The following is a 23054-nucleotide window of genomic DNA, read 5'->3' on the forward strand; positions in this document are numbered from 1 at the left end:
AAACTGTGAGAAGGGTATTCTAGCATTTATAAACTTTAACAGCTTATTGTAAGCCCCTGGGGGGTGACAGTGGCTAGGCTCTGCCCCCAGACTACTGTTTTCGGCCCCTGAAGATGCAGATGACTAAACTCTACGCTACAGAGATATTTAAAAAAAAAAGCCCAAGATCGGGCCTCAGAATTCCACCAATCCCCGAGCTTGCCCCATGATCAGGCTATAAAATCCCACCAATCCCAGGCCACCCTGGGAAGCTCCACACCCCCCTCAAGAAACCCTGTATAAAGCCTGCTCAGCTCTTTGCTGCCTCTCTCTTGAGCAGAGACAGCCACCCTCTTGTGTCTTCCCCAACAATCTATGAGGTTTGCGATAAGAAAATATAACCTCCAGTAGTGGGTAACTCTGCAGATGCAATAAATCAGATCAGGCTGAATTAATAAGTCTATGTTTAATAAATAAATAGAACAAAGCAACTCCTGGGTGACTCTGGGAAAGACAGGAGAGAAAATCACTTGGCGGGTCTGGTGACCAGGTCTTAAATACCCTATAGGCCTGGTCTTGATCAGCCCCTGGGGGGTGGAGCTGACTCTTGGCGGCTTTCTGAGGGGCAGGGTCTGGAAGGAGAGGAGTGAGATCAGAGAGGAGATTCCCAACAGTTTGCTTCCCAATAAATGTGTGAGGTTTGTTGTGTGGTGTGACTTTATGGTCTTCCTTGGCTCTTGACTGCCAGGATACCTTTCCCCTCAGAGCTGTAACACTTAGACTTATGACACCTTACTATGGCAGCCTGAATGGGCTACAGCATCACATTGCCTGTTTCAATCTTCCCCAGAGCCCCAGAACCTCGCATCATGCCTGGCAATAAGGTGGTACTCCAGCAGCGTGTGGCTCAAAGATGTACTCCGTAATTGCCAGAGTCCTGACACTCTGTGATGGCTCCTCCCGCAGGCCAGAGAAACCTGCTTCTTACTTATCCTTTGAGCCTTGCAGTGATCCATCTGGAAGCCTTGAGTTTTGAACCAAATACACGGCACATTTGGAGCCTGTCTTGTAGAGTCTGCTTTGAAAATTTCCCAGCCCTGTTGTAAAAATTAAAAATTCATCCAGTGAAAAAAAACTAAAGGCAAGTGTAACTAACAGAGAAAATTTGGCTCCATTATAGCGCAGCGATGAGGAACAGCCTAATAATGTGTTGCTCTCATGGCATGTTCCCACAGGGTGATCCCACAACACCAGTATGGGAGAAAGAGAATTTGCCCGCTGGAGCCTCATGCCTGAAACTCATTGTACTTATTTCTGCTCTTCTGCTAGGTAATGGTTCAGGCGGCGCTCCCAGCTCCTCTTCTAGCCGAAGGAGATGCTTGCAATGAAATGTGCCTGGGGATCAGCCCCTCACCTCTCATCTCTGTCTCCAAATGCTGCCTGGCTAGAGCCACTTAGAAAGGTATACCTCCTTGGCTGGGCTGGAGAAAGCAGCTCAGACCCGGAAGGTGGTGGGTATACACATCAGCTTTGGGTGGTTTTTAATTTCCATCCCATAGTGGATATCAAGATGGTGCACTCAATTCGCACAGCAGCAGTGGTCCTGCAGCCTGGGGTCCTTCGATTCTTGCCCATCATACTATCCAAACAGTTTTATGGTTCTACCCTAAGAATGTGTTCATCATTGAACAAGATTCTGAGTGTACATACTGGATTGTTCTACACACAACAAGTCACGGAAGAATCGACCTGCAAACCCAGAGTTCTCCTATTCCTGGAGGTCTCGCTCCTGGCAACAGAAGGACCCTACTGGCCATGGTTCTCCTTCCCTGGAATGGTGTCATGCTGAGTATAGTATTCTTCTTTGCCTGTATTGTTATTTTGTTCTCATTGCTTTGCTGACAGAAGCAACATAAGGGAGAAAGGGTTCCTTTCTGTCGCTGTGAGAAAATGCCGTGGCCAAAAGCAACTTAAACAAAAGTTTGTTCTGGCTTATGGATCCAAAGAGGAGTCTATTACGGCAGAGAAGGCATGGCATGGCATCAGGGCCAGGAAGCTGGCTAACCACATTTCTACCCGTACACAGGAAGCCGAGAAAGTGAACAGGAAGCAGGCCAAGGCTATGAATCAGCACTGTCTGCCCCCGGTGTTCCACTTCATCCAGCAAGACTTCACCTCTTAAGTGTTTCATAATATGAGTACTGCCAACGGGGGATCAAGTGTTCAAATACATAAACCCATGGGAGACATTTCTGATGCAAACTACCAGAAGGTCAGTCAATTTTGCATCACATTTGAGGATACTGTCCATCGTCACGGAGAAGGTAGAAGTGGCCGGAGCAGCTTTCAGCTGTGGTGGCAGGGACATGAGACTGCTTGCTCACCTCTGTGCAGATCAGGAAGCAGAGAAAGGGACATGCCAATGCCAAGCTGACTCTCTCTCTCTCTTCTCCTTTATAATCAGTCTGGACTCTAGCCTATGGGATGGTGCTGCCCACATTCACAGCAGGTCATAAGCCTTTAGATAATCTCCTCTGAAAATACCCTCATAGACACACCAAGGATGTGCCTTATGAATGCCCTAGGCATCTGCTAATCTGATCAGGTTGACAGTCAAAATTAATTCTCACAAGCCCAGTTCTTGTGAAATCGACACTCAAAAATCATCAGTTTAAACCATAAGCTTCTAGCCCTGGTCCCTAAAGTCTCATGTTTATCTATTAATACAAAGAGTCCCCAAAGTTGTAACAGTTCTGACATTGTTCAAAATCTCCTTTTGCAAATCAAGGTAATCTGTTAAGTGCCAGCCCTATTTAAAAAAAAAAATGGCACCTAGAAAACATTTCCATTTAAAAGGAAGGGATAGAGGCACAGAATGGAAAGATAAGACCAAAACCCAGCAGAGAAATCGTCAAATCCTACAGCCCCATGGCTGGCATCTGACTCTCTTGGGGATACCATCTGGACTCCAGAGGTTTTGGTCAGCCCCGTCCCTCCAGCTTTGTTCCCTGTGGGGCCTATGGTCTCTCTATTGGGCCAGTTCCCCTTGGGGTACCTGTAACTTGCCTTGACAAAACAGCCCATATTTCTGGCCCTTCCAGTGTCCTCAGGTTTCCATGACAACGGAGACTTTACCTTTGCAACTTCACATGGTGGCTGCTTGGAGCTTCCTTAGGAGGGACCAGACCCTGTTTCCCATGGATTGGCCTTGATGTCTTTCTGGAACCTTGGTGCAAGCCTCCATGTCCTTATTATTATACATTACATGTTTGCAAAACCAGACCCATGTGTGCTGGGGACCAGCCTCAGCAGTTTCAAGGGTCTCGAAGGGCAGGGATGTCTGGCAGGTGCAAGAAAAGACTGGGACACAGGAGTTGGTGCAAGTTGACAAATCTTGTCAGATCTGGAGACGTGCATCTTCTCTGCCTTCTCCCAGTCAGAATCAACCCCAGTCTTTTATTGTAATAATGCAAGGAAATAGGGGGTGAGAAAATTCAACAGGCGATTGGGTTCTTCACAATAGTTTCAAAAGTTCTTTTTGTAAATCAGCAAAGTGTACCCCGAGCCCCTTGATTGCACATAGAAGTTCCCAGGAAGAAAGCCAAAGCATGCCAGCTTATTCTTTTGCAGGTTAATGATTATCAGAACATCTGAATAATCACCCCAGAGGCCATCTACTTGTGTTTTCTCAGAAAGCACAGAAGTACAAGCACTGGTTTAAGGTACCAGACTGCCAGCTTCCTCTCAGCCTAAGTCCTTCTTCATCTCTCTGTAACTCGTCAAGTTCTCTTCTAACTAGTTCTGGACAACTCTTGTCTTTTATCCTATCTATATGTCACTCCATCTACAGTTTTCTGCCACCAACCTTCGGGGTTTTTTCCATGACCTGCATAAGAGCTTTAACTCCTGCACTGTCACAATCTGAATATGATTTCTAACTTCATGGAAGCCACCGCAGGAGAGAGAGAAAAAAAAATCATAAAGAACAATAGAGTAGGAGGATCACAAGCACCAGTAACAGTTGGATGGCTGAGAACATGACATGCATACGCCATAAAGTCTGCCCTCGGGACACAAGGGTTGTTTTCTCCCTGGCCCACAGAAGGCAGGTGGGGCAGGCCCGGAGGATTGATGTCCTCATTCTCGGGTACCTCCAGCACAGGCTCCACTGGCAACACATCAGGTTTCATAGGCTGTCTCTGCCACATGTGGTTGACACCAAGTTCAGCTGCCGGCTCACGATGTAGCCTGGTCCATCTGTACCACTCCTGGAGCAATCTCTCTGTGTCTCCTTGGAGGAACATGAGAACACATTCTCTGGGCAGTTGTTTTAGTATAGTTCTCACGGCTGGGATGTTCTCAGGTGGGGTTCTGTCCTTTTAAATAGACTTCTCTTTTTACAAGCTCAAGAGTCTGCAGTGGGTGGAGTCTTGTCCTCAAGGCACCTGTCCTGTTGTCCTAGTAGAAACTGTTTCGCTTTAGTGGTTTCAGTCTCTTTAAGGACAGTCCCTTTGTCAAAAACTGATTTGTCTACACTCTAGCTACATTCATACTGCTTTCCTCATTAAACTGCACTTTTTTTTTTTCTTTTTCTGAGACAGTGTCTCTGCATTCATTATGTAGACCAAGCTGGCCTTGAATTCACAGAGATTCATCACTGCTGCCTGGAATTAAGGATGTGTGCCACCACACATGGCTTTTTGTCGTTGTTTGTTTGATGGTTTTGGAAGGTTTGTTTTGTTATTTTGAGACCGGGTTCTCTGTGCAGCCCTGGCTATCCTGGAACTCGCTCTATAGAACTCAGAGATCTGCCTGCCTCTGCCTCCCCAAGTGCTGGGATTAAAAGCATGTGCCACCACTGCCTGGCAATTAAGCTGCACTTTTCATATCTTCCTGCTTTGAATTCTCACTATAAACCTGGGTAAATGCAATGAGCATCAGCCATTCCATGACCTGAATATTGTCCTGTCCTGAAATTTCTCCTACCAAACAAATGAGTTTCTGGTAGAGACACTCAGGGTTATGCCCCATTAAAGCTGCAGATATGGGTTCATCCAATCAAGCTGACAATCCACCTTAACCACCACACTCATTCAGAACCTGGTATTCTCAGACCCAGGAAGCACAGAGCCTGAGATGTGAGGGAACAGTGCCTGCTCACTAGCTCTGAGGGGTCTTGGTAAGAAGGATCAGTACTTTCATTCAGAAGAGAGGCAGACACCCAGAGCTGGCACGTGTCCCCATGGCAGTAGTCCAAGGAGCATGTGGGTAAGCCTGATCCCAACCTGCAGCCTGGTCCCAACCTGCAGCCTGGTCCCAACCTGCAGCCTGATCCCAACCTGCAGCCTGGTCCCTGGATCAAAGAGCCAGGAACGTCTAGGATAGCTCTGCTGAGCGAAGCTGTCTCTAAAGACTGTTTAAGTTATAGAGGTTTGAAGTGGTTTGTTATGCAGCATTATCATGGCTATAGCTAGCTGATACAACCTCCACCCTCATACAAAGTCTGTGTACACACTCAGATCACACACAGCCATCATAGGAACATTCACACTCTGAAAACACACATAAACACAAACAATCCACTCCATCAGAGAAACTCACTGGTGGACCACTAATCTCTGTCTCTCCATCCCCATCCCCATACTTACCGCCCCCCTCCAACACACACACATGCACACACATACACCTGTGTAGTGAGCTCATCTCACCTTGGAAGTCACGGTTGTTCCCACACCAGCCTGTGGTCATGTTCCTTAAGATGTTGTCAGAGCCACGTTCTGGACACTATCTGTCTTCATTCTGAATCTCAGTGCAGCTCAGAGCTCCAAACCTTTTATCTCATCAAGTTGTTATCACATCCTTTTTGCCAAGAAAGTGTTGCTTTTGAAGTCCTGGCAGCTTGTTATTTTTCTCTTTCTACCCCAGTCACTGAATACCTGTCAGACTTGTTCATCCCGTTCTCCCGAGGGGAGAAATTAGAGCTGGGTGTATGCAGACGGATTCTCAGGATGCACATCTTTCATGTCCTTGCTGTTGGCGGTCCGTCTGATGGCCCTGCTTCTTGACTGTCAGCACACTGTTCTGGCAAAGAGCTGAAGACTGATCTGTCCTTTTAACTGAGGAGAATAGGTGGCCCCCGTCGGGTGGCAGACTATGAAGGAAATAAACTGCTGTGAAACGCCTGGCCCTCCCTTGCTTCAGAGCCCGAGAGGAAGCTAGTGGCCTCTATAAACTGCTGCCAATGAGTGGACCCCCAAAACATATGACCCTACAGCTCAGGAATATGGAAGCAGGGGCTTGAGAAAGCCCCCTGGCCCTCCCCATCCTCTGCTAAGAAGGATTCTATGTTGTCTGCACAGTGACTTCATTTGGACCCTTTTCTAGGAAGGGGCACATAGGAGGGAATAGACCATGACCATCTATGTGGTGAGGACTGTCACCTCTGCCACATTTAAGAGACAGCACAGGCAGGTAGACATATGTCCTCATCCCAGGAAGTGTGCTGGTCAGTGAGGGATGTATATGTGTCTATGGCAGATAATCTTCAACTTGAGTCCCAAGAGAGTAGAGATTTCCAGATGAAGGCGAGAGGCACTAGGGATGGGAAATGACACATTCAAACAACACGGGTCATGTGAGAGGCCCAAGTGTTTAGGGATCTTCAAGAACTCCAGCGAGCCCTGAGCCAGGAGAGCTTGGAGAAGGAACCAGAACTAGGAGAAGGAACCAGGAGAGCTAGGGTAGACTCCAGGATAGCTAGGGCAGGACTCCAGGATAGCTAGGGGAGGACTCCAGGATAGCTAGGGGAATGAATCAGGACAGCTAGGGGAATGTTCCAGAATAGCTAGAAAAAGTACCAGGATAGGCATGGGAGGATGGAGGGAAATGGATTTCAGGAAGCCAATTGAGTCTAAATCCCTAAGGTATCTGTGGAATCAGACTAAGGGGTCTGGATGTTCTTGACTGGCAATAGGGAGCTATGGAGAGACTGCAGCAAGCGAGAAGCAGAAGCAGGCTTGTTTTCTTATCGGGTCCATGCAGTTGCAGGGGAGACCCTCAGGACAGCAGCAAGGCCCAGGGAAGGGCTGGCCAAGGCTGGGCCTGGCCAGCAAGTCTCAGCCATGGAAGAAGCAGGTGGCAGCAGGTTCTCTCCCTGCCTCTGTGTGCCTTGGTTTGTTTGTCCCTGCTCACAGCCCTCAGCATCTGGGAAGGCAAACAGATGGCTGCTGCTTGCTGACTTTCTGAGCTGACTGGGTCTGGTTGTTCTGACTCCCCTGCATCCTCCCCACGATCAGTGCTACACCCTGAGCACTGTGATGTCCACGCCTCGTGGATTTGTCCTCTTGACTTCGATAGAACTGTTCAGAACCGATAGAAGGAATACATATGGGGTGGGGTGTGTTGTTTAACTGACTTACAGGATATGGTCGGGGTACTTCAATAATGGCTGTCTCACAACAAAGGCTGAGGTCCCAGTAATAGCTCAGCCCACAGGGCTGGGGGCCTTAGCAGTCTCAATCTGGTATCAAAGGCCTGGAGGAATCCTGGGGAGCCGTTGGTCTTAAGTCCACGGTGGAAGTCTGAAGAATCTTGTTCTGCTATCAGGGAATGAGTCAGCAGTAGCCACGGGGTCGATAAAATCACCAGCTGTAGGAAGTACGTAGGTCCTGTGCCCTGCAGATAAGCTCTAGGGGATCCAGGAATGTTCAATGCACAGGGCTGTCTCTTCAAAGGGAGAGATGGATAACCCCACTTTCTGTCCAGAAGGCTGGGGACTGACATGGTTAATAGACTGGTGACCTTTGCATAGATGACCCCTGATCCTCCCTCAGACCCTTGTCATGTACCTTGTTTACCTTGAGCCTGTTTCCTTGGTTAATCTACAGAACTTATCTTTATGGAAAATGTCACTTGTATTTTACAAGAATTCCAATGTAGTCACATCATAAGCTTTGTTGTGCGCATGGGATTGAAGTTAATTATCACCAGGAAACTTCTTTTCTGTTCTGTCTTTTTTTTTTAACCCACAAATTGTACTGTGCTTAAATATGCCTAAAACAAACTACTCACAGGCAGACTCTCAAATTTTGAACCAACACCAGCTTCTGAGACGTGTTGAACCAAGCTGCCTTCTTATCTCTCATGGATTGACACTCTGCTAGCCTTGGTGGTCACAGAGACACCCCAAACCCCCAACCCCTGAAGCCAGCAAGACCAAAGGCTAAGCAAGCAAGAAAGCAAATGTTTCCTTCTTCCATGTCCAGAGCCTACCAGAAGATGCTGCCACACTTAGGCTGAGGGTCTTCCACATCAAATCAGGCAATCAAAACAACATCCTACAGACCTGCCCACACACCTAACCAATGCAGACAGTCCTTCACTGGGCATCTTGTCCCAGGTGATTCTAGATTGTGACAAGTCAACAATTAAAGCGAACTGTCACACCCTCATGTGATCAACCCCTCTATCCAGACAGTGGTCAGCTCAAGGTGCTCCTAACTGATAACTGCACCACAGCCCAGGCCCCTGGGTACCCCATACTCTTCCCACATGCTGCTTCTCCCTATGCTCAGGAAACATTCTGGGGGTAGACACGGCACCCAGGGAACTTGCTGGCTGCTGCACTGTCAACAGGTGTTTTAGAAGCACAGTCCTGTAGGGAGGTTCAGCAGACACACAAGACAGTTGCACAATTAGCCCTGCCCCTGCTCCAGCAGGAACTGAGTGTGGATGCTCCAGCTGAGGCATGGGAACCACGTGGGGTCCAGGCGGGACAAGATGCAGCATACAGAAGGCTTGGGCCTGGGGGAGGACTTGAGGAAAGCAGCAGTGGGAAGTGGACACAGATGGTGAGTCAGGGGTTGACACACTGGCGATGCCCTCAGAGGGGACACCCAAATGCGTCAGTGTCACATGAAGGAATGAAGACAGAAACTTCCTCTTGAATTAGTTTGATCAAGAACGAGCCCACATTTGAATTCTCCGCTTCTGTCCTTGTGGCTTCCATCTGTCTGTAGTCTGTCATGTGTGTGTGTGTGTGTGTGTGTGTGTGTGTGTGTGTGTGTGAGAGAGAGAGAGAGAGAGAGAGAGAGAGAGAGAGAGAGAGAGAGAGAGAGAGAGAGAGAGAGAGAGAGCGCTGTCTGTCCTTGTGGTCTGTCTGATGTGCCTGTGTCTGTCCCTGACAAAGGACCTTGCTCTGTATTTATGGAACAGCACAGAACGTGTGGGATGAGGAAGGAACGAGGGATTCTTGCAGAGATCTTCCACAGAATTTTATAAATTAAGAAGTTACTTTACTGACCCCAGCTGACTCATAGAACACTCAAACCCATGCACAGATGTCACCCCCCCCCATCCTCATGTTGCTTCTAACATTTATGGGATGTTTCTTTTGTTTAAAGTTGCTTCCAACCTTTTGGCTGCTTTCAATAAATGATTACCACACCCCCCCACCCCCCACATACCCACACCCACACACATACACTATTCTGGGTCAGGAGCACTGAAGAATACATAATTAAGATGGAAACTGTGCATTTAGTGGAGGTTGTAACAGCTGATTGTGTGGGAAACCAAGACATAGTAAGATGGGTCACATTATTCTCTCAAAGGCAGGTTAAACTTAAACAGTTTAACACACAGTAGGTCAGCAGGTTGAGTACATAGTCTAAATTATCTCAAGCATATTAATGCTTGGTCTGGAAAGAGTTCATTCTCTTTGGAGTCAAGTGATATTTCAGAAAAATGTATCACTCTGGGTGAGAGGGACCCAGGGTTGGAGTAAGGCCATGAATAGCAAATGAGAATTGACAGTTCTGTGAGCAAGAAAGGTTCCCATCAAGGCTTAAACCCCTTGGTGTATTTGAGACCCTCAAAGCACGTGTTCACCCATAGGCACGTGTTTGTTTATGATCCTCACCTAGCCTGCCCTCAGAGAGCAGGAAGAGTACTTGGGTCTGGAGCAAGACAGGACAAGAGAAAGACCTAGCACTCCTGCCCCAGGGTCAGTGTGGAGGGGTATGCCTCAGCAGGGCCGCAGGCACCAGGCAAGCTGGGTAGGTATAACCTACCAACTAGACCCAATGCATGATAGCCGGTGGGTGGGCAGAGAAAGAAAAGTTAGTAACCTTGGGGGAAGCAGCAGTAAGCCCTAAGGCTCTCCAGGACGGGAAAGTCCAGGAGGACATAGGTAGGACGCTCTTTCATAGGACAACCCCCAACCCCCCCCCCAGACATTTAGGCAATACCATCTGCCATGCAATGGAGCCAAAAGTCTGGGCCCCCTGCCCCTTGTCGGACCCACTACCAGCCTAGGGTCCAGACCCCATCAGGACAGGGATTCAGGAGGAGCCAGAAGTCCCAAGCCCTCTGAGAACAAGGCTAGAAATCTTTCTGCCTCAATTTCCCCATCTGTGAAATGGATGTAAGAGGGTGATATGGTGATATTTTATTTGTACTGAAAAATGATTTTATTTGTATGTTAATAAATAAAGTTGCCTGGGGGTCAGAGCTAATAGCAAGCCACAGCAGAAGCTGGGCGGTGGTGGTGCACGCCTTTAATCCCAGCACTTGGGAGGCAGAACTAGGTGGATCTCTGTGTGTTCAAGGATACAGCCAGCATGGAGACACACGCCTTTAATCTCAATACCAACCATAGAAGACCTGAAGGTCTGTACAGACAGGCAGTGACGAGGAGGTCATGTGGTTGGGTTTACAACCAATGAGAAGGCAGAACAGAAAGTCTATAAAAAAGACAAACACACAGGAAGTAGTGCTCTTGAGGAGAGGTAGGACAGCAGCGGCAGTGAAGGGTAAGGTTTTTAATCTCAGCTCTTAGCTACTGCTCTGACCTCTTGGCTTTTAACTCTGTATTTGGCTCTGTGTTTCTTATTTAACAAGACGGTTATACCTCCAGGGTGACCTGTGGCTTCTAGCCCACTACCCATTCCTCCTTTACTTTCCCTCCATGTAACCTGAATCCATCCCCTCGCCTCAACTTCTTTTTAATGGCCTTCTGGCTGCTGACAACAAACCCATGACCCTTAGAGTCTGTTTCCTTTCAGAAAGTGTTATACTCAACAGAGTAACCATTTTTTAAAAAAGAAAACAAACCACAAATGCATGGCTGCAGTCATATATTTCACCCCACCCCTCATTTCCTGAAAGGCCTTGGCTCTATGGCTAAAAATAGATGCTAGAGGCACACAGTTAAGGTGTAAGGAAAAGTGGGGGTCAGGGTCTCCAGATCCTCATGCCCCTGTAAGCAGGGCAGTCACCTGGTCCCATTGCTGAAGGAGGAGTCAGGGAAAAGGTCACTCCTGTGAACTGCTTACGGACCACTGGAGGCAAGCCGTAGTGGGGCATGGTGATGCAGGCAGGCAGCTGTGGCTTTGAACATGCTGCCAGGGGTAGGGCCTGCACACTGCTTACCTGCAGCCATCACTTAGGATTTGATCCCAACTTCACTGCCATTTCTCTTCTCCTGGAAATCAGTCTAAACGCCTCCCCTGCCCCAACAAAGCAGAAAGGCCCCTGTCCCTCCACCAGCCCCACACCAATACTGGGGCTGTATGGTGATTTGAAAGAAAATGGTCCCCAAAAGAAATGGCTCTGTTAGGAGGTGTGGCTTTGTTGGAGTGGGTGTGGCCTTGTTGGAGGAAGTGTGTCACTGTGGGGGCGGGCTTTGTGGTTTCCTATGCTCAGGATGCCATCCAGTGTCTCAGTCGATTTCCTGTTGTCTACAAGATGTAGGACTCTCAGCTACTCCTCTAACACCACATCTGCCTGCATGCACACTGCTATCCTCCCTGCCATGATGATAATGGACTGAACCTCTGAAACAGTAAGCGAGCACCCCGATTAGATGTTTTCCTTCTAAGAGTTACCATGGTCGTGGTGTCTTCACAGCAACAGAACCCTAAGACAGGCTGCTCTGCTATTCTCCCTCTGCTGAGGACCCTCCAGGGAGCCAGTCTCCAGACCAGCAATGCCTGGCATCTTTTCCGCTTTGTTCCATGCTCTGATAGCCCCACTCCAAAAAAAGAGTCCTCTTTCTTCCTACCAGATGCAATCTTAGAGTATCCCAGAGCTACCTACCTGCAAGGCCTGGATACTCATTCCCATGACAGGTTTGGAGGCTGAGGGATGTTGGCAAGAGCATCCTCCGAGGCGATAGAGGAGGTGTGGCCTCATTTTCCTATGGCCCCTGTGACTACAGGTACTCCCATCGAGGCCACAGCCTCCTACACCAGCCTCCCCTCCCCATCAGGGTTTTCTGCCCTGTGCCTCTGCCCCCATCTCGCCATGCCAGCCCAGGGAATCTGCTTAGCTTGTTCGTTCCCCAGCTCCCTCCTACCTTGGCCTTCCGTACACCTACAGCATTCTTCCAGTGACCCATACTCTGCTTTTAGGCACAATAGTGATCCATCTCCAGAACCCACTTCCTGTGTACCCAGGCCCAGCTGGCTATTTCGTCCTTGGGTCTCTCTTGTGCCAGTATGTGCCAACATCTAACTACAGCACCATGGATCTCCATCCTGTGAGCACCTGCTATGGACCAAGTACAGCTGGGGGGAACTTTCTATGCTTCATTTATATCCTCCCAGCCACCCTGAGGTAGAGTGTTCATTATCCCCATTCTACAAACAAGGACACTGAGACTTAGCGCAGTGGCCTCACTTACAAAGCAGTCGGCTACTAAGCAGTGGTGCTGGGATGCAAGCCCATCTGGATGCATGCATGGCTCACCACCATGCTATGCCACCTCCCGGAGAACCTCCCCAAAAGGGAGTGTCATGAATGGGTACCGCTGGACCTGCATCTCACCAGAGGCTGGGCTCTCATGAATGACACCAGATCATCCATTTATGCCTCCATTTATGCCTGCCTCGATTATGTCCTCCATAAGACAGGAAATAGTTCATTTTAGGGCAACTGGCCAGAGGCAGCCAGAGAAACACACATACACACACACATACACACACACACACAGAGAGAGAGAGAGAGAGAGAGAGAGAGAGAGAGAGAGAGAGAGAGAGAGAGAGAGAGAGAGAGAGAGAACACCGAGGGTGTCCAAATGCCAGTTCTATGTCCCTAACAGAGGCCAACGGGTCTGCTCTCTCAGCCTTCTCGCCAATCACCATGTCAGGTTTCTCTGTTGCCCATGGTTCCACACCCAGTGCTCAGAGAATCAAAGCAACTCTCTTACCACAGCCACAAAATCAGAACACAGCACCTCAAGCCTCAGGCGTCTCGTGGTCTTTTGCTCAAATGAGGGTTGGCTCAAGGCTTCCTGGCGGTGGCGCAGTGCTCAGTGGCTGACAGAGGAAACGGGACAGACATGTTCTTGTGGAGAACGTGTCCTTCCGGATGATTTGTGGCTAGGCCATTGTTTTGGGTCTGAGAGGCATAAATCTCAGGTATTACATTTTTTTTTCACTTTGGTCCATGAACTACAATCTCATCAGAGTTGGAATGCCCACGAGGCTCTCGAGGCTCTGTAATTCTAAATCTACCCCAGAGTGAGAGGGTAGGAGCTGGACCAAATCAGAGAAACTGCTTCCATGCCGGGCTGCTTGGCCACAGGGCACAGCTGGAGGCCAGAACGCACAGCAGAGGCAGGAAGGGTGGCTCGTGGACATACAGACCCACAAGGGGACCCTGCCTGCTCGGGAGATGCCGTCTACTTAGTACTAACTTCTCCACCTGCTCTGCCCACCATCTCCATGGTGAGTGATGTGCAGAGAGATAACTGAGCACCTACTGTGTGCTCAGCAGCTGTCTGCACCCTGCCATTTACTCCTCACAATAAACCTGCCAGTGCTTATGTTTTACAGATAACAAAGCAGAAGTAACCAAGGCAAAGTAACTGGCCCAAAGCATGCTGGGTCCTGAGTGACGGACGTACGGACATTGTGGGTTGGGAGTGCATTCAGCTGCAAGGCCATGGCTAAATTCCTTCCCTGGGAAAGACGCAAACATCTACCCTTCCTCCTAAGGTCCCAACAACAAACCAAGGTGCAATGCCACCAAAGTTTACTCTCAGGACTTGTGGGGCAATGGGTGGGGGTTGTGGGCAGGAGCATGGGTGACCTTAAGCAACCGCACTGGAAGATCTGAACCCAGCAGGAAGGATGGCTTCCCTGAGGCTGTGTAGAGCCCCTGCCCTCATCCTATGCCATCTGTACCTTATAGCTCCTCCCCCTAAGCCCCCAGGTCACATGCAGCTAAGGCCTAATTGCATACAACTGGTTAGGAGTGTGGCTGTACAAGTACCCAAACAGGGACCCATACCCTCCCCACCCCGCCTTCTAAGAGGGGAGGTCAATAATTAACGGGCACAGCTGTGATAGTCTCTGTGGGCAGGCCCCGAAGAATTTGAAGAGGGCAGCCGTTTGGCTTGGAGAATGGTCCTGAACTACCAAGCCTTAAGAAAACTTGACCAACAGCAGTTTTTAAAATAGGCATGATGAGTCTCCAGCAAACGTGGACTCCACCAGAGGTTCTCGCGGGGAAAGGCTGCAGCACCCTAGAGCCCCAGCCTCAGGAGGGGCTTCTGATTCTAAGTCAAGACTGCTCCTGCCGTCACTGCTCTCCTCGCTGTGACTAATTATCTAACAAATGCAATGTAAGGAGGAAAGGGCTCATTCTGACTTACAGTTTCGGGGGGTAGGGTCATCATGGTGGGCGGCTGGTCACACTGTATCAGCAGTCAGGAAGCAGGGAGCACCCAATGCCTGTGCTCTCGTCCTCCTTCTGTGCTGTCTGGGCCCCCAGGCCATGGATTGGTATGGTCCATTTAGGGTGGCTCTTTCCTCCTCGGTTAACCTAATCAACAGGATCCTTCACAGACAATGCCTATCTCCTGAACGACTCTAGACCCTGTCAAGCTGACACTCAGTATCAACCGTCCCACTCTGGAAAGAAAGCATCTCTGGCCAGGACTTAAGTAAAGTTAGGGTGCTCCCCAAGGTATTGCAGCCCAGGAGGGCTCAATTACACCAGTGAAGCAGAACCAGAAGGGGCAACTGCTGTAGAGCAAGAAGGCTCTCACCTGTGCCTGCCTTGGAATGTGGTTCCCACAGCCAGTCCTGAACCCCCACACAACTACTGGTCACAGCCACTTGACCCTCAGTTGCCATGGTACCTAGTTCAACCACAGCTTCCTCCCCAGCTGCCCTCCTACTCCAGTGAGAATGGGCATAGAGCTGTGAATACAGCATTTCTTCTAGGAGAGCTGCCTTCCCTTCAGAGCTCCAGAAAGCCAAAGATGAAGTCCCACCCTTGCTGCCTGCCTGGGACTTGGCAAGGAGAGGTCTCATTCTCACCAGAGAGGCAGCGGGAATATCTCGTTCACCATGCTGCCCTACAAGGTGGCACTAGGTCATCAAGTTCATATCTTTGCATTCCTGTAAAAAGACTGCGCTTGTAACACGTGATTATTGTTGAAATATGAAAATAAATAACACAATGGTTTCTCAGCCTTTGGACCAAGATCAAGTGTGCAGTACGTATCATTAGGCAAACATAATGCCTCTGTTTACATCTGGACACGTGGCTTTCCAGTCTCTGCTGTCACATATACACAGGGATTTTGTTGAATAAGCTTCAGTTTTAGTTAAGGTTTTACTGCTGTGAAGAGACACCATGACCATGGCAACTCTTATAAAGGAAAACATTTAATTGGCAGTTGGCTTACAGTGTCAGAAGTTTAGTCCATTATCATCATGACAAGAAGCACGGCAGACATGGTGCTGGAGAAGGGGTTGAGAGTCCTACATTTTGATCCACAGGCAGCAAGCAGGAAGAGACTTTGAGCCACTAGGCCTGGCTTGAGCTTCTGAGACCTCAAAACCCACCCCCTAGTGACACACCTCCTCCAACAAGGCCACCCTCCCTAATAGGGCTACTCCCTATGGCCAAGCATTCACATACATGAGTCTACAGGGCCATTCCTATTCAAACCACCACAAAACTGGGATCTAAAAGTCATGTGGCTGGAATATGAGATGGGCGTGATGGTGCAATGCCTTTAAACATGGAAGCCAGAAGGATGAGGCAGGAGACTCTCAGGTCGAAGTCCATCCTGGGCTACAGGGAGAGACACGGTCTCGATAACACCACCACCAAAAACCAGAACCATGAAATGCATCCTCATCACCTTCTCTGGTAGTGCCACTCTTCTGTGGCAGTGTTTCTAGAGTCTGGGGACCCTTCTGCCCATGCTCTGTAACTCAGATCGTGTACTTCCCACGACTAGCTTCCACCCGGCTCTTTTCTAATGCCTCACTATTATTACGCAGTGCACTTGAACAAGTGGCCTCATAGATACATTTCTGAACACATCGACTTCTCATTTCAGGTAAATTCCTAGAAGTGCTGGGCTAGAGGGTAAGTACATTTTCAAGGCTTAGTGAGTGCTGCCAGATTGCCCTCCAGGAAGATTAGAACAGTTTCTCCTAATTGCTATGGATGACTGGGGAAGCCACCTATTTAAGCATTAGCTGTGTTCTTGGGGCTTTCCTATCTGAAAAACAAATAAGAAGAATGCCCCCAGGAACCCTGGGAGGTTAATGAATATATTAATTTTTTTGTGTGTAAGCTACTGGCTAATGGGGCGTTATTTAGAATACAATTATATGATCAGAACTGTGATGAGGCCCAGTTAACAAGACACCACACAGGTAAAGCACAAGGTTTTTCCCACAGACATAGCTACCTTTAGGAGCGGGCTGCACTTGTGATGAGGGGAACCGTGCCACTCTGGGGGTTCTAAAGAGATCTGCCAGGTTTTTACAAGGTTGGTCAGATTGTCACCCAACTATCAGAGGCCTATTCCTATCCTGCCAAGGGGCAGTAGGATCCAGCTTCAGAGCTCCAGTAAGAGGGCATCTGGACATAACAGACTGGTTGCCCTTAGGTCTGTGGCGTTCTGAGCAGATACTTTCTGGGCTTCTGATCATAAAACAATCACCCTAAATTGGTAGATGACTGTCAAATCACTCTGTCAAAAGTGAAGGAAGGAAGGAAGAGAGGGAGGGAGGGAGGGAGGGAGGGAGGGAGGGAGGGAGGAAGGGAGGGAGGAAACTATGTCTATGTTGGAGCAGGGAATGATTCTAAATCTATGAATGGCCAAGACCAGAGAAAGTAATAAGAGGCCCTGTGGCTGGGGGAAGGGCATGTGGAGGGGGCAGTAGAAGTCAAGATGAAATCAGACACCTTACATCAGAATTCCCATCACTTTCCATTTGTGACTGCCTGTTGATGACAAGAGATTGAAAGGTCCCCAATGGAGCTTAGAGGTCTTCAGAGCAGAACTGCCTGTTAAAGGACTCCCTCAATGCTCTGGAATTTGTAACAATAGAATGTCTTAAGCTCTGCCATAACTAGAGAGGCACACCTTTAGTCAGATGAAGACTGAAATTCTTCCAGACCACTAAGCCATTAGCAAACTGGTGTACCCAATGAGAAATGACCCTTCCATGATCTACTGACTCAAATCTAATAAACCATAGACTATGAGACCAGTTGAGAGGGGTATAAAATATCCACACTATATAGTCCATCCTATCTTCCTACCTCAATTTATGAATGGGAAAACTTTGCCTTGGTCCCTTCTAGGAGTTTCTCCCCTCACCTATAGCTCATTACTGGGCTCTCACTTCCTGCCTTGGCCATAGGGCCCATGTGGTCCATGACAGACACTATGCTGCAGGTATTCATAATAACTCAGAAAGATGTCTGATCCTGCTATGAGGCATTCAGAAACTGAAGATAGTGACTGGGGCTCAGAGAGGCTATCCAAATTGTCCAAGGTCACACAGCTACTCACCACTGCAGCTGGATATGAGCTTTGCCTCAAGGTCCTCATTACTTCAAACACATAAAACTCAGGGCTCAGGTTGTATGGACCACAGACCTAACACAATGGTTACTAGGCAAAGTCAATCATTTCTTAGGGACTAGCAATATCACCTCGTATCCAATCAAAATCTCTTCCAGAATAAGAGAAACCCACCTCCCTGAGGGCTTTTCATTGGCACTGATACCATCTAAGTAAACAACATGGGCATGGGATGCAATATACAACTTTATCCTCTAATGTGCTGCTTCTCTGTGCATTCCTGCTGTTCAGACTGGCCTAGAACCTTCGAGTGACCAGTCTCCAATACCTGTTTCAAAAAGGACTCCATTCCACGTGCCTGTAAGTAACACAGTAAGTGGCCATCAGTTGCCTGCTCCATCTTCCCTCACCTAAAATCTGGGGACTTCTCCTTCCATCTCACAAGCCAGCCACTGTATCTGACCCCTTTTTCCCACCTAAGTGACTTTTCTTGTTTCTCCTTGCCCAGGTTCCTGCCTGGGCTTTGGATTGAGTGGCATGCAGGCCACTGCTCTGCCAGGGATTAACTTTGGGAACGCAAGCAAGTGACTTGGCCTCCTCAGGTGGAGTTTGTTTTTATGACCACAAGAGGCTGGTATTGTGGATAAATGAAATAGCATGTGTGACACTGTTTTGGCCCCGGGCAGGAACCCAACACATCAAGTTCTTGTTTCCTTTAATACATGTCTCAGAGGCATGCAGAGAGGATTAAGTGAATCTGTGGAGTGCCTCGCACAGTTCCTGGCCACGGCAGACACAATAAACAGAGCCTCCTTCTCTATCCCCATGAGCTCTTCTTTCATTTTATCTTAGAGGGATTTGGTGAAGCTCTTTGCCAAGGAATGCTAGCCGATCTTGGAAGCTAAGGATGGAGCAAGGGGCAGGGCAGGTCAAGGCCAAGCCATGGGCTCCTCCTGGCTGGGTTTCTGTGCTTCTGGGTTCTGGGTAGCTCTAAGACAGCCAGGCCCAAAGCATTTACCAGCTGGGCCACCAGCCCATTTTCCATCTCTGCCTGTCCCTCCCAAATCTACCTCCACTGCCACACTGCTGTTTAACAGAGGTCCGTGTTGTCGACGCAATAATCTTTTAGCCCTGCTAAAAATAAAACTCAGACAGCACAAGCCCTGAGAAAAGGAGCCGTGGGTTAAAAGTCAAGTTCCCCCCTTCCTGGCATGGTGAAGAGCACCCAGGGAGAGCTCTAGGGTTGGGAGGACCCAAGAGTTATCCTGGGAAGCCAGTGCGGAGGCTTAGCCCTTGCTGTGGCGCTGGCTCTGTCCCAAGGCTTGCTTCTGGCTCCCTGCAGACAGCTTTGACAAAAGGCCTTTCTGGTTCTGTCCAGCTCCTTCCCAACATCAAACCGTCGACTGATATCAAAATGGTCACCTCGTTTGGGCTGTCATCATTTTTCAATTTTCCCAATGGCTGCCTTCCGCGTGGTACATGACACAGGAAGACAGTTGCTGCATCAGCCGTGCTATCCAAACAGCCTGAGTCCCAGGGTTGTCATCGTCCAGTTCCAGGCACTCACGGGGAGACCTACGGTGTGGTGAGCAGCCACCTTCTGGGAGGTAGCTAACAAGAGCTGCTGAGTACCTGGGGCTGGGATGCAAAAGGGGTGGGGTCCGAATCCTGCTCTGGCATGCAGCTGTGGCCTCTGGGATACCTTCTCTCTCTCTCTGACTGCATTTGTATTTTATTATCTTATTTTATTATTGTTGTATTAACATAGTCTGTGTAGACACATACAGGCCACGGTACTTGTGCAGACGTCAGAGTAAAACTTCTAGGAGTCCATTCTCTCCTTCCAAATTGGGGCCTAGAGATTGAACTCAGATCATCAAGGCCTTCACACCAAGCCCTCATGCTATCTCACAGGCCTTCTAACTACATTTTGTCACCTGTAAAACAAGGATTATAAACCAGGGGTCTGTGAAGCCCAGCACAATGTGAGCAGCCAGTCTGTTTGGCATCTGATTATCCCGTGGTACAGCAAAAAGCAGGCTTGGGAGAGATCCATCCAGTGGGGTCATGGCTTGGGCATTCAGCGCCTGCCCTCTGTCTCTCACCCCACTCCATAGGACTTACATTTTCTAGGAATGGAGAAAAGATGGTAGGCACCGAACCGAGAGCTGAGTGGGTGGAAGAAGCAGGTACCTAAGTAGAACCACTTGTGATGTCTGTACAGTCACTAATGGGAGCCTAATGATGGCGACCCAAGGCAGTTCCCAAGGCCAGCCAGGCCAGAGGGCAGGCAGGGAGACGTCTCATGAAACAGCATAGACAGAGTCGAAGCAGGGGCCTGAAGGAGGGGAAGCCCACAGGAGCAGATGCCGTCTGAAGAAGACATGTGTGCCCCTGTGCAGGAAGTTGCAGGGTGGGGGTGGGGAGGGTGTCTGGCTTAGAGCCAGCTGCAGAAGCAGCCAAACCTCAGCTTCATCCCCCCCTAGTCAGACTACGGGCCTCCAACCCGGGCCTCCATTACTGCTCTGTAAAGGGGGTGTAATAACAGCCTGCGTCACTCGGTCACCCATAGCCAGAATTTAATGAGCACATACATGCAACATTTAGCACAGAGTCAGGCATGTTCGTACATGGGGCTATTGGCAAAGGCAAGTGACAGCTAAGCCACTTTCATCTTTGAAATCGCGGGCTGCTGCAACCCCAGGCTGCCCTTCCTTGGCTTTTTCTGCCCTCACTTTGATGCCCCCTACCCTATTCTACCCATGCTGCTTTGCATTCTCCATCCTTCTAGAACCTTCACATTTTAACCAGCCAGGCTACCAAAGCATATACCCCACTCTAACGCATAAACCTCGACATGGAATATCTAAGTAGTATTGGAAAGCCATATAACATAACATAAAACCCCTTTCTTTCCAGGGCAGTGGATGGCATCTATGGGAAGTTATAAAAGGTTCTCACAATCCAAACTTTGCCCTTGGTTGAAGTTGGTCCAGCCCAGTGGCCACCCTTGTCAGCCCCATGATGGGCATTTATTCCCAACAGCAGTCAGGATCAACACAGATCTGTCTTCAGTCTTGTTCACTGTCCAGGGTGGGTGAGGGGCTGGGGGCAGCCTAAAGCAAAGCAGATGCCCGGACTGCAATGAGACTCAGCAGGGAATGACTGAGGATACATGACACACAGCTGCTGTTGGTGGATTCGAAGAAAATTCTCCCTCGAATTAGGAGATAGAGGAATAACCCTCAGCAGAGGGAAGCAGAGAGGAAAAAATAATAAAATCCCAGGACTGAGGAGCCTGATATATCTGGGAACAGGAAAAAAAAAAAATGGCCATCTGAGAAGCAAGCTGAGTTGAATAGGCCATGTCATCCTAGGTAGCCTGGTAGACGTTAAGTCCCAGGCAGGTGTCTGTGAGGACTGTTGGCAGGTGACAGGCAGAATCCCAGGGTGTCTAGAGAGAACACTGGGTACCAGGTATAACTCTGTTATAGGGGAGCCACAGTAGCAGCTGGAGAGGGGGTAGGCAGTGAGCCTCTGCTGTGCTAGGACAAGGGCCCAGGGGAGGCGAGCAGCGTGGGAGTCAAATGGTACACCCAAGAGGGGGAAGGATCAAGTCGAACGGGCCCACACCCCTGAGGAGCAAAGGGAATCACTGCAAGACAGATAAGCCTTGGCCTCTACCACCACCAATGCTTCCCAGGGGGGCTACTTAGCTACTAGACACAGTCCCTCCGGCAGGCAGGTCTGGAAGTTGACAGTGACAGAACAGAGGCTCTTCCATCCCAGACACAGGACCGTCTCCTGGGCATCCCAGGTTACGGGAGGCAGTGTTAATTGAGAGGCTTGGAGATCACACCTGTGACTTCCAATGCACAAGCTGCTCTTGGGAGTGTTGGTTTTGCATCCTGAAGCCCTGTGAGAAAGGAGCAGGCAGAAGAAGGTCCAATGACCCACAGGTTCTTACCATGGTTCGTAGGACATCAATCTCTCTCCCCCAGACCATTGGCTCCCCCAAATTAAGCCCTAATTCCACCCAGGGTGGGGGTTCAAAGGGGGACAGACCTTGCTGTGACCCTACTGTCCTCTCTGAACCTGTTCTCACATCTGAATAATAGACTTCAAGCTCCTGTCTGGGGTGAACCACTCCACACTCTCACCTCCCCAAAAGCAGAAGGGTTTCTGGACCCGCATCCCTGTTCCCTGCTAGGGACCACCAGCAATTTCAAGGTCAAGAGGGGCTCTAAGGGAAAGCAAACTGCTCCCAACTCGAGCTGAGCCAGAGTCCAGGGTCGTCCTCTGCTCTCCCAGCATGAGCTGTACCTCAGGGGATGGGCAGGGAACCTCACAGAGTGCTGTAGCCCCAGTTCGGTGGCCACACGCGCACATCTAGGAAATGGACCATGATACACATAATATTACATTTTAATGGTCTGCCGCATCAGAGGCAGAATGAAGAATCATTCCTGTGGCATCCATGAATTAACTCCTTCTCATCTGGTCCCTGACAGAGCCTTCTAGGCAAGTGAATTGGGAAGATAGAGTTCAGGGCTTGAGGGAGGCAGACCGTAGTTGAGAGAGTGAGGTGCCGACATTTGTGGCTCCCTTGCCCTGAATCCCCTGAGATTTTTGTCAGTGTGCAGGAATGACCCAGCCTTTTTCTCAGTCCCAACTCATTTTCTTCCCAAGCTCCCCAAACTGCCAGGAAGTCATCCTCACACCCATTTAGTGCAGCACCTGCCACAGTAGCTAAGATGTGGAATCAACCTGAATGACCATCAACAGATGAGAGAGTGAAGAAACATGGAGTATTATCTGGACATCAAAAGAATGAGATTCTGTCATTTGCCATAAAATGGAAGGAAGTGGAGATAATTGTGTTAGGTAAGTCAGACCCAGGGAGACAAATACTTCATGTACTCTCTCTACATGGAAGTTAAGAAGTAGTCAAGTTGAAAGTCAATCATGGTTATTAGAGAACAGGAGGGTCCCATATGCCATGGTGGCATCTCCTGGAGACAGTGATCCAAAACAATGCAAGTAGCATCCCTAAGTCCCTCACGTCCTTTTTGTCCCAGTCTTAGAAGTCCCCCTTTATCACCTTTGCAGCCCCTAGTCTGTCCTATTGAGTGTGGGAGGGAACTATAGAATGTTAACAATGGGAGACCCTTGCCATCCTAAAGAAGAGTACCTCTTTGTCCTATTCTTGTTGGGTCCGGGGTCTCGCAATAAT

The sequence above is a fragment of the Peromyscus maniculatus genome, chromosome 1 (genome assembly GCF_049852395.1).
Source record: "Peromyscus maniculatus bairdii isolate BWxNUB_F1_BW_parent chromosome 1, HU_Pman_BW_mat_3.1, whole genome shotgun sequence".
In the NCBI taxonomy this organism is placed as follows: Eukaryota; Metazoa; Chordata; class Mammalia; order Rodentia; family Cricetidae; genus Peromyscus; species Peromyscus maniculatus.